The sequence below is a fragment of the Brachycentrus maculatus genome, unplaced genomic scaffold (assembly GCF_059751285.1).
Source record: "Brachycentrus maculatus isolate JH-2025_06_01 unplaced genomic scaffold, ASM5975128v1 h1tg000018l, whole genome shotgun sequence".
Taxonomy (NCBI): Eukaryota; Metazoa; Arthropoda; class Insecta; order Trichoptera; family Brachycentridae; genus Brachycentrus; species Brachycentrus maculatus.
The window spans coordinates 1,248,699-1,261,514 of record NW_028280772.1 but is presented as its reverse complement, the minus strand read 5'-3'; positions in this window follow the sequence as shown (position 1 = coordinate 1,261,514).

Below are 12,816 nucleotides of genomic sequence, written 5' to 3'. Positions count from 1 at the left end.
TTTAGCTGCATGAGAAGTTAGTCTACGGTTTGACAGTTGAGAATGTCAAATTGTGTTCACATTTCTGTTCAGTAACGTTTGGCAATTTATCATGAATTGTTTAACTCCAGAACAACGCTTCCAAATTATCTGTCCGCCAATTTCACAGAGCATTTTTACTGAAGAATTATGTTTAATGATGAAGCTCGTGTGTGGTTAAGTGGCTTTGTCAATAAGCGAAATTGCCGTATATGGAGCAATAAGTATATTAGACAATCCTCAAACCATTAATGATTGATGAATTGATCCATTCAAATTGACTGTTTGGTGCGGTTTACGCTGGTGGTATCATCGGTCCTTATTTCTTTAGAAATGATGGAGGAACTGCCGTTACGGTAAATTAAGAGCCATTTCCAAAAATTAACTAGCTAAACACCGACGACATTTGGTTCCGACAAGACGGCACAACTTGCCATACTTTGCAAATTAATTTGGTGACAACTTTATTTCCAAAAGTGGTCCTGTCAACTTGCCTCCTCGTTCTATGATAAGTCATCGGTTTATGTTGACGAACCGGCAGCTCTCGAAGCATCGGAAGCCAATATTCGAGACACCATTGACGCCATACGCCCAGCTTTATTGAAAAATTAGACTGATCGAATGGACTATGTAACTCATAGCCACGGCGGACATATTCCGGAAATCATATTTAAAAAATAAATGCCATGAAATTATCTACCAGATTATAATAATTAAAAAAATTCATTCCTACAATATTTCTATCTTGTATTATTATTTAAATTTCTCAAGCTCTTACAAAAACACCCATTACAAGTTTCAAAATTAACCCATTTCACCACTAATGAAGATCACACAATTTGTTCATACAACACACTTTTTAATTTTTTTTATTACAATAACATAAAGACTAAATTACAACTAAATTAACACACAAAGCAAAAGCAAAATTTTTATTGTTGTTGGTAAGTTAGATCATTATGGCTCCTGCCCAGGTAGTTTTGGAAGAGTGTGCTCAGTTCAGAGTTGTAAAAATTATTGCCATTCAGTTTGAACATTAAAAAATCACTTCAATGACAAATCGGCGAATCGCCAGCTTTGTGAGTCAGTGACAAATTGACCTCGGGAATGGAAAATATTTAAAATATACAAAAATGGTCAAAAACAATGTTTGATTTTCATTATTTTTATTTACTCCCTGGGAATTGAATTGAGCCCGGGACGTCAGGTCCCTACACTGTGGAGGCGGACATCGTGTAGAGTATATTTAAGCTGTCTGTATTCCCGACACGATTTGCTCATTATATCGCTGGGTACTTTGGTGTTTCAGGACCCGAACGAGCAACTCGGCAGAATGGCAGAACGACTAATGGCTCACCCGCGACTTCGCAATACATATGTTATCTCGTTACTTATTATTTATTTACACCGCAAATTGAATTGTGTCAATTTAACCATACCGTGTTCTATTATTTACCTTTTCGTTATTAAAATAAATTGTTTATTAAAAATTGCCATGTTTTTATTCGGCCTTTCCGTATCTTCCGGCAACACGTTTGTAGAAGAAGGATCGAAGTCAAACATGAGAGGAATGGATAATAAAATGATGCTCATCAAATAAAGACACAATATACATATATACACACACACATATTTATTTATAACACACTTCACAATTCAAATGCTATTGTATCAAACAACGGGTGAACTGGCAAACATGGTCTAGAAGCCATCTGGCGCAGAAGTGGACCTGCTCGGGCAGACACGAATCCAGGACTCTAGCAAATATACTAAGGTAAAAGGTGACAATTTTTCAGTATTTAAGGTTTATTTTTTACACCTCCAAAGTGCAAAAATATGTAGCCTGGGCGAATTAAACATATCTTAGGTCAAACCTCCGAAGTCCCTCTCGGGGTCTCGGGACTGTATTTTTTTTTTTAGTTTTCACCAATTTATTAGAGTTAAAAGGAAACTGTCCATTGCAAAAATGACAACGATGCAATTATCTCCATTGTATTCACATTAACAAACTCTAAAGTGAACCATCAATGCCATGAAAAACAGATGGTTGTCTATCAATAATGAATGCACCATTTCCTAATACGCCTCCGTAGTGTAATGGTCAGCACGCTCTGCCACCGTACCGGAGGTCCCAGGTTCGATTCCCACGGGGGTGGGGGTCAAATAAATATGAGTGATTTTTCACTCTAATATTTATTCAATTTTACCCTAGACTGGTATCTGAAGCGGAGGGCCAATCACCTTTCCTTCACATGTTAACGATCAAGATAACACTGCGTTTGTATGATGCAGTGCTCTATGAACACCAGATAGTAATAATGGCACACAGTTTAAAGAAGAATTAAAAATTAAACATGTTTATAACCCATGTATATAAAACTTTTTATTGTTTGAATCTTATTGGGAGGCATTACATAACCCTAGAGGTTGGCGTGTGTGACAACAGAGTGAACATATAAGTTGGCATACAAATATTCAACAGGCAAAATACATAAAACAAGAAGATACGACGAAATGTGGTCCAGAGAGACAAGGAATTGCCGAAAATATCATCCATTGAAGAGTGAGATGATAACTTGTTTTTGTATTGTAAGCTTGTAACTACTACTACTACTACCATCACGCCGTTTCCCCGCAGGGGTAGGCAGAGAGGATGGAACGCCACACTCTTCTGTCCTGACATACACTCCTCGCCTCCTTCACATCCATACATCTAGTCATACATGCCCTCCGATTACGCAGACTTTTGACACCGCCAGATTTTAGGTTCTGATTGATCTGATCGTGCCAAGTCTTTTTCGGTCGTCCACATTCTGTTTTCCCTCTCACATTCGCCACATATATTTTCTTAGTTATTCTCTCGCTATCCATTCGCTCCACATGTCCATACCACCGCAAAGAACTCTTCCTAATCTTTTCCTTTTCAATTATTCCTCGTTCAGCCTTACATTCCTTTCTTATACTGTCGTTTTTAATTCTGTCATACAATGATTTTCCACACATTCGTCTGAGGGAGCGCATTTCAACAGCGTTCACTCTGCTTTCATCCTTCCTTTGCCAGTTCCATGTTTCGCTTCCATACATTAGTGTCGGTACTAGCACGCCGTTGTGAACCGCTAGCTTGGCTTCCATGGACATATTCTTATTCCCAATCACTCTGTTAAAAGCACCATTTCTTCTATTCCCTGCATTCACTCTTCTCTCAATATCCTTATCCACTTTTCCATCACTTGTGAACATGCTTCCTAGATATAAAAAGCTTGTTACTATATATATATATATATATATATATATATATATATATATATATATATATATATATATTTATATATAACACGGGTCTTGGTGTCCCGGCCGGTTTAGATTTTGTCCCGGTTTGTGCTAGCACTGTCTATTTATCTAACCAGACGGTGCATTTATTACATAGAATTATGGGAAAACAGTTTTGGCAGCGCCGAAATTTTTACATGGACTGGTCAATTAAAATAAATGTCTTTAGGCAGTTTTCAAGCAAAAAAAGAATTCATTATTTGTCACAAATATTTTTTTTATTTACTTTTTTTAAATAAGAAGTTTTAAATTTAATTAGAAGTATTATTTTTGACATCTCATCAAAGATGAAGAAGAATATGGAAGTCTGAGCATTTACGGGGCTGACAACCGTCATAGGCTGGTTTAAGTAATCACTTTACACACGTGTAACATTCACCAATTCTACCCATTATTGACAACCACACTACTCAAATTCTTGGAAGTTCTATATATATAAATATGAACCAATTTAGAAACTTTGTTCTTGAATCACTAGAACTTCACTAGAGACATCTATTGGTGAAAATAACTCCTGTAATTGGAGATAATCCAGATTTTGTGAAAAAGTATTTGGACACACTCAAAATGTTGTATTAGAAGTAATTTTATATAAATAAACTTTAATAAAAATTATATAAAAATTGAGTAATCTTTCGGCATGGAACGCATCATTGTATTTTACATTGATTTCAATGGGGAAAAATGTTTCGCTTAATAAGTAAGATGCTGGAACGAATAAGAGGTTCCATATTTTTTCTTTTCTCTACCCGTCCCGGTTTAGAGCTTCATAATTATGGTAAGCCTAACTATATATATATATATATATATATATATATATATATATATATATATATATATACATTTATATACGGGTATATAGGTGAAAATAAAATAGTTTCCCACATTTTTAATTAATGTTTTACTTAGTAAATATCACAATTACAAAAATCCACACCGAAAGAATACCACTATTACAAATAGCGGTATTTACCAAGTAAAACATTAATTAAAAATGGATAGATTTTACCACAAAGTGACTGCCGAATCAATCAATGAAATAGTTTCCTACAGCTGATAAAGTGTTGATGCAACGAGAACCATTGGCGCTGATTTATTAAAGAAAGACTTGCACATCTTTTATAACTGAATTTAGTTTCTTAAAGAAAAATTATGGAGCTTAAACTGTAAATCAAGAGATTATTTGAACCGTTATGGGTAACTATTTTTAGAATTTCCATTGAACGGGTACAATTGGCAACTGGGGTTTATTTCATAATATTAATATCCAATTTGTTGTATTAGGACACCATATTTAAAAGAGTTGATTTCTTTTAAACTCACCTAACTAAGCATCATGCCGCTTTCAAGATACTTTCCAAATATACAAAATCATCAATCTCTTTCAAAAACCATAATTTTGGATTTGACAACTTTCATCAGTAAAACACTTTCCTTGCACACCGACCTGTTTGTCACCGACGCCTACAAACCTGTAGTACAAACTTAAATCATGTGATTAGCAAATAAGATACCTTTTCTCTCTTCATGGGACTCCATGTCTGTCCAATCGGAATAAAATGCGGCTGAAGACACCAGTTCCCCCTGAAAATACACACTTAAAACAATATCAAACTTACCTACTAACTCTAATCTCTAAACACATTTTTTAAATTTAAATTTAATTTTTTTTTAAATTACCTCACGTCCAAGTGACTCTGAAATCTAGCTACGGCTTATGCAACACAGCTTATCATGTCCCTACTCTGGCTTCAACTTTATAAGTTACATAGCATATGCCTACTCGTGAGTGGATTTACTTTTTATGTTTAAAGTTACCATAATTTCATATATTTCATGAGTGAAAAATCTAGGCAAAAAAAACACTCGCAGAAGACCAAGAAGGAGCTATGTAAAGATTATGTACTAATGAAAGTAGTAGTTTGTCAAATTAGTGCGGTAAATGATTATACGTGTTGAAAAAATCAAGAAAATTAAATATTCTCACTATCACACTAGAAAATAACCTACGTAGAAAAATCGGCTGATCGATGTACTCAACAGCCTTATAGAGACAAAAGAGAAGAAGAAAATCAAATGTCAAAATCAAAATAACCCAAAAATGCCATCGACACAAAACTCGGTAAAATGTGTTAGGTCATTTCTCGCCTTTTGTTCAGTGCAGGAAAATGGCAAAATACGTATTTTACAGAGTTTTTCTTCTTTTTGTAGATCCTAGGGATCTGTTTGTGCCTCCGCATGTCGCTCTCGGGATGTCGACTCCCAGCTGTCTTTCCACCTTTTCGGAGGTCTGCCTGGGGGTCTGCGTCCTTCAGGGTTGCCTCGGAGGGCGATACGTGGAAGTCTGTCTTCTGACATTCTGTTTATATGTTCCTTCCAGTATCGCCTTCGTTGTCGTCCCCACCTCACGATATCCTCCGTCTTGCACATGCTTCGAATGTCGGTATTTCTTACTCGGTCTCGCAATGTGTTTCCGGTTATGGATCGGACTTTCAATTTGTGATAAAACTAAATTATAAAGTAAATAATGATTAAAGAAAACACTTCGTTTTTTACCACTTGAGTTTTATTATAGACTACATGTTTCAGAAGTTAAACTTCCATCATTCAGGTCTGTATAATGACTCTTATTATACAGACCTGAATGATGGAAGTTTAAGTTCTGAAACATGCAGTCTATAATAAAACTCAAGTGGTAAAAAACGAAGTGTTTTCTTTAATCATCGTAACATGTCTTACCACAAAGTTAACGCCGAAACAATAAATAAAATAAAGTAAATAAATAACCTTCCGGATCGAATCAAATACAAGAATATTTCAATGTTACATTATTAAAAGAGAATATATAAAATTCTTATTGCACTAAAAACACAAAAAAATACAAAGAAAGGCTTCTTATTTAATTAGGTATACTAATTAAAACAACAACAAAAATACTCGATTCTGTGATATCTTAACATTCTTGTAATATCCCAAAATTACTTTGAAATAAAGTGCTCAAGGCATATGTATAACCAAATATTATATTTACTTTTTATATCAATAAAAAAACCATCTCGTTAAATACATTGAATTGTAAAATTATACAGAAGAGTTTTGTTGGAACTATGAATCATAAAAATAAATATATTCATAGATATAAATAAATAAGAAATCTCACTTGAACAATTGTACACAACAATGAATTACAAAAACAAAATATAATTTACATCAATAATCTATGAAGGAAAACAGATATCAAACAAAAGAAAAATAGTCAATTTAACTGAATAACGAATGGTGAATTTCCTACTTCTCGTATTTTATAAATTAAGGGTTTAAGACATTATGTATTGGCAAAAAAGATTTCTGTTTACTTCTTAGATCAGCGAATACAAAAGTTGTAAACAGTATTGTTGGCAGTGAAATGTGCAAAATATTTATTCCGTGAAAATACTGCTGACATTAAAGTATTTAACTAAATTAATCATTCTTTTTATTTTAAAATACAGAATATTTTATTTTTATTTTACAGTACTTAACATATGGTATCTCTGCATAGCAAGCTTTTTCATACTATCGGAACCAGTGTAAGGTCTAGTATCTTTGCCTCTTAATTTATTATTAATATCCTAACACCAACTGTTTATTAAAAAGGGTGTGGTTAATTTAATAATTTATTTTGACAAATGGCCCTATGATCGTAACAAATAATCCAATCAAAATTTACATACTTGTTGACCGAGGCTTTTATATAATTTAATAAGGAAATGTTTTGACATATTTTATCCAACAAATACTGTGTAATAAAATTAATTTCTAAAATGCTGCATACAAAATTTTGTGAAGGATAATACAGTCTATATCTGTTTAGTGTATATTCCCTTGATAATATTAATGAATTTACAGGATCTAACCGGTTACCTAAATGACAATTATTGCAAACAGGACAATCAATAATTTTTTTAATATCTTTTTTTAACAAAAAAAACGGCTATATCTATATTAAAATTAATTGAACTTCTAAAGGGTCCGCCAAATAACTTTTTTTTTTCAAAAACAGGGCGCAAAACATCGAGTGTAGCTTCGGCTGTGTGGCACGTAGCGCCGTCCTGTTGAAACCAAATGTTGCCAATATCTTCTTCTTCAATTTTTGTGAACAAAAATCCGTTCAACATGGCCCGATAACGATCGCCATTGACTGTAACGGCCACTCCTTGCTCATTTTCAAAGAAAAATGGCCCAATTATGCCTCTGGACCAAAATCCGCACCAAACAGTGACTCGTTTTGGGTGTACCGGCTTTTCAATGTATGCGTGCGGGTTTTCTGTGCCCCAAATACGACAATTTTGCTTGTTTACATACCCGCCAAGATCAAAATGAGCTTCATCCGAAAAGATGATTTTTTTGGCAAAATCGGCATCTTCTGTAAGTCGATCGCAGGCCCACTCAGCGAAGCGAAAACGCATTGGATGGTCAGTTGGCTTCAACTCCTGAACCAATTGGACTTTGTATGGCGTCATACCAAGGTCTTTATGCAAAATTCGTCTCAATGATGTCTCCGAAATGTTCAATTGTTGAGAACGACGGTGAATTGATGTTGATGGCGCTTCACGCACACTTTCTGCCACAACATCGATATTCTCGGGTGTACGCACTGTTTTTGGCTTTTCACGCTTTGGTTTATCGATGAGGATGCCAGTTTCTTTCACTTTTTTCACAAGATAACGAACATACGGAGCTGACGGTGCTTCTCTTCTTCCAAAAACCGTACGCAATTTTCGCACACATTCTGCAACATTACCATGATTTTCAAAGTAATGTCGCAATATTTCCCAGCGTTGTTCAAGCGTATACACAACCATATTCGCTCAGCGGAAGGATAAAACTAATTATCTGTCAAATCAGACATGAGCTAAGTGTTACCATTCACGAAATAAGCACTAGTTGAAAAAAAAAACTTTAGATGGCGGACCCTATATTTAACGTTAATCTTTTAAATTCTTGATCCAAATTTGGGATTGTTCATATAAAATCAAATTTAATGTTATTAATCGCCGGCTTAGTAGGAATACTAGAGTAAATAAAATCAGAAACATTTGTCAGAAGGACAGTAGAGTTATCAGCTTCACAATTGGAGAAAAGAAGCCCCAAAGAAGTTTTGGATGTTGGTTTAAATCTCTACATTTGAGATATTTGAAACCCTCATTTTGAAGCTAACTCCAAATTTTCTTTATATTATTAAGTGAAAAAATCCAATCATTAATAACAGGAATATGTGTATTAACTGGTAAACCGTTTGACTGGTTTACATACCTCATTGTTCTTAAAATTTCAACTGCCCAGTTCCATAATTTCAAATGAGGCGAATCCGATATTGCCCAGCGATAAATATTTCCACTCTTAGGATATCTCAAAGACCCATTAACACTATCAAAAAGCATATAAAAAAATTGAAAAAGTCAAGCAGTACCTAAAGGTCTTTTAGTAAAACATTCAGTCTCATGAAATGAAATGACTCTAATGTTGCAAATATTCTGTCGCTGAAGACTTGTGCCGCTAGCTTTACCTTATTTTTTTTACATTGTTTCTTATTTTTAATCATTTGAATTAATTCACTCTTACACCATTTTTGGTAATTGCTCAGTCTACGCACAGAAATAGGATACGCACATACATATTAATAGATTCTTGCAAAACTGAAAAAAAAATGTCTATTGCTTGATTAGTGTCATATTTTTCGAAAACCGTCCAATCCCTCGAATACAGAAAGTTCCGAGTCATGGTAAAATCAGCTTTATGAAAGTTTGGATAGAAAGAGGAATCGTCGGAATTAGTGACTACTACTATAGTTACACTGAGTTACGCCCAGGAATAATGACATGTCAATTATAATACGCTCGGCTTCATTAGGATAAGTTGCATCGAGATTGCTTAGGTTTGCTTGGCATTCCTCCGTAGACTTTTCCGTAGGTTCAAAGGGTGAGTACAGAGCGCGGGAGGTTGGCCAGTCGGTGCGGGTAGTTTCCTAATAGGGCCGGGGTCCCCAGTAGGGTTACTAACTTTCCAGCCGCTGTCACTTTGGCTATTAGAACATGGTGCTGGACATAGTGGTACACACTGATTTACATGCCCCCTAAAGGCGGGGTCGTAACGTAACACGTTACGATGCGAGCAGTGACCTAGGAATATAGCAGGAGACTATAGCTATTATCGGTGGGAGATTTTCCTCCCGAGTAGAAATCAGGCTTTATCATGCCAACATTTAAAAATTTGTGTGACTCAAGCGCGTTGGGAGTGAAACTTTTTAGGTTCTGGGATCAGTTGATTTTCTTTGAACGTTTCATATTTATCAAATAATTCCCTTCTCTTTGAACAATTTGACTATTTTATTGACTACTCGATTTAACTATCCAAAATAAATATTTTAGTACTGAGAATCTAAGATACTCATACTTAAGGACTGCTGTTTACTCATAAAGCTGTACTAAATCATGATCCCACGGTGCAATTTGGCCTGTAAACTGTCATTTCGGCCGACGAAGATTTCCTTCTGTATGGGCGCTCTCATTACCTTCAAGTGTTTGTTAATACAAATACATGGTATCAAATCTGACGTCGCTTAACCGTTGTTTACACATGCCCCATGACAAACTGTTTTACGTCTGCGGCTCATTTGCTATTTACTTTGTGAAAATAAATCGGCACTATTTTTAAATACAATTTTTTTTGATTAGTAGTGATAATATTAGTACCTACGTGCTACTGCTACTACTACTACTATTAGGAGATTTCGACATACTCTAGGCAGAGAAGACGAAATGTCACTCCCGTCTGTCCTGAAATCCATACTAGTCATATATGCCCTCCGGCAACGTTTTTTTAGGTTCTGATTGATCTCAAGTTGATGCCAAGTCATTATTGACCGTTCATTCTGGTCTCGCGTTCACATTTGCCAAAAATATGTATGTACTTTCTTAATCATTATCTCATTAACATACGTCCATACCAGCTTAAACCTTTTCAATTATTCGTAGTTCAGCCTTTATTGTTTTCTTATATCTTCATTTTTAATTGTCATTCAACGACTTCCCGCACATTTGTCTGAGAGGGCGCTTTTCAACGGCGTCCACTCTGCTTTCATTCTTCTTTTGCCAATTCCACGTTTCGCTTCCATACACGAGTGTCGGTACTAGCGCTCCATTGTGAACCGCCAGTTTAGCTTCCGAGGTCATATTTTTATTTGCAATCACTTCATTCACTGCATTCACCCTTCTATCAATATCTTTATCCGCTTTTCACTCCCTCGAGAACATGCTTCCATGGTATAAAAATTCTTGCACTCGTTTCAGGTATCGGAATGTACTTTTTTCTTAACACACTAAGGAAGGGTGATTTTTACGCCTGCGTTCCCTGGCGACAGGAATTGATAATTATGAACATTAAGACCTTAAAGAGATTGACACACATATATATAATATTCATATAAAAACATTAAATATGTAATTCCTTCATATCTGACTTTGAAATTAGGCCAGCGTAGAAGGTTAGAATACCCTTCCCATCCTTTGTGTGTTGATTGATTTTTGAACAAAAAATGTTGAGGTTTTAAATTTTGGCCGGCATTCAAATAATATAAACACAATATTCAGCAATAAATATCTATTACACTGTATTAATAGTTTTGTTCAAAAAACAAAACATGTAAATGATTTGTTCAATAAACAAATAAATGTAAGTGATTTTTTTATTCTAATCTTTATTCAGTATTACCCTGTACCGTTACCTGAAGCGGAGGGCTCATCACCTTCCCTTCGTGTGTTAACGATCGAGACAACACTGCGTTTGTATGATGCAGTGCCCTATGCAGCATCGGGTGCGGATGAGGGTATGAAGACATTACATTACCATAAGCAGTGACGTGCTGCTAAAATTTTAACAACTGGCTCGCACAGTACACAATTAATATGAACCGATTATTTGGTAATTATTCGTGTTCAGGATATTCCGCATAGTTTTATGTTTGGTATTTGCCATTATATTCGGTCTCAATAACGATTATCAAACTTCGAGTTTACACTGGGCCAGCGAATGGGATCGCTCGGCACTGACTTATTTATATAGATTATAGATAGATATGTATATGCGAACAATAAAGTACACGAAATGGCAATTAGTTTTTACTTTATTCATATCAAATCAAGTGATTGCGTATATTGATGGTGCAAGAATTCCAATTAGGAAATAGGATAGTAAAAAAATCCATATTTTAACAACCATCTTTTTGAACATATTTCCATCATTTGAGCAACCCATAGCAGCACACTGCCTCGAGGGTATTAAAACGGGCCAATGGGAGTTAAACTGAAAAAGAGTAAATACAACAAGACTGAAGAAATGATAAGGGCGTTCATTAAAATAAAAAACAAGTTTTTTGAAAAAAATATTTATTAAGTAAAACAGTGTTTAGCAAACACATATACAGAAATGCATTACATATAATATTACCTAACTTATTCAAAGAATAATAAAAAAATTACTTAATCGATTGACTAGCCAGTACTAGTATGGGTATGCGTTCCCTAAATTATTATTAACATTCTTATTTAACCAATCAAATAAAATAACCTTTAACAAATCAATAAACTATAATGTTTTAGTTAATATAAGTATTTAGTAATAAAATTTCTGAATATTTTATTATACAATAGGAATTAATAAAATTAAAAAAAACTGAAAATTATAATATGTGTTGGACATGAGTGGATACAAATAATATATATATATATATAGAAGTTGAACTTTAAATATAAATTTACTTATTATTAACTAACATATTCAAACAATAAAATAGAATAACCTTTAACGAATCAATTAACTAGCTTATACCAGTATGCGTTCCCTGATTTATTATTAACATTCTTATTTAAACAAAAAATTAAATAAACTTATCAAATCAATTAACTAGCTTGTACTAGTATGGGTATGCATGGTGGAATTCCCGGGCCGGGATGTATAATCAGGTAAGTCACAAAATGGTAAAAATGAGATTTAGTGAGTAGTCCGTCCGTCCTAAAGTGAGTCCTAAGATTCGATGTAAGAAATGTGCGTAACATAGTCATGACAAGTTTTTCATCTTATGGGGTGTGTACACAGATAAGTCCCGTGCGTAATGAGATAAGTCTTCTCTGGAAGGGCCTACCTTACTACTCGCGGCAGTGACAGGAGCTTCCTATGTACCTTTTTGTGATTTTGTGACAAAGTGTGAAAATTATTGTTAAATGATGTCTAAGGGACAAAGAGTTGTGGATATGGTGCCAAAAAGCCAAGGATATTGTTACATACGGCACGAGGCTCTTGCAAACAGAGAGGCTAATGATATCGCATCATGCCTGTTTAGACACATAACAACCGTTGACGTGTTAAAGTATTAAGAATGATAGTATTAAGCGCATTATTATGTATTCTGATACATGTGCAGGTCACAAT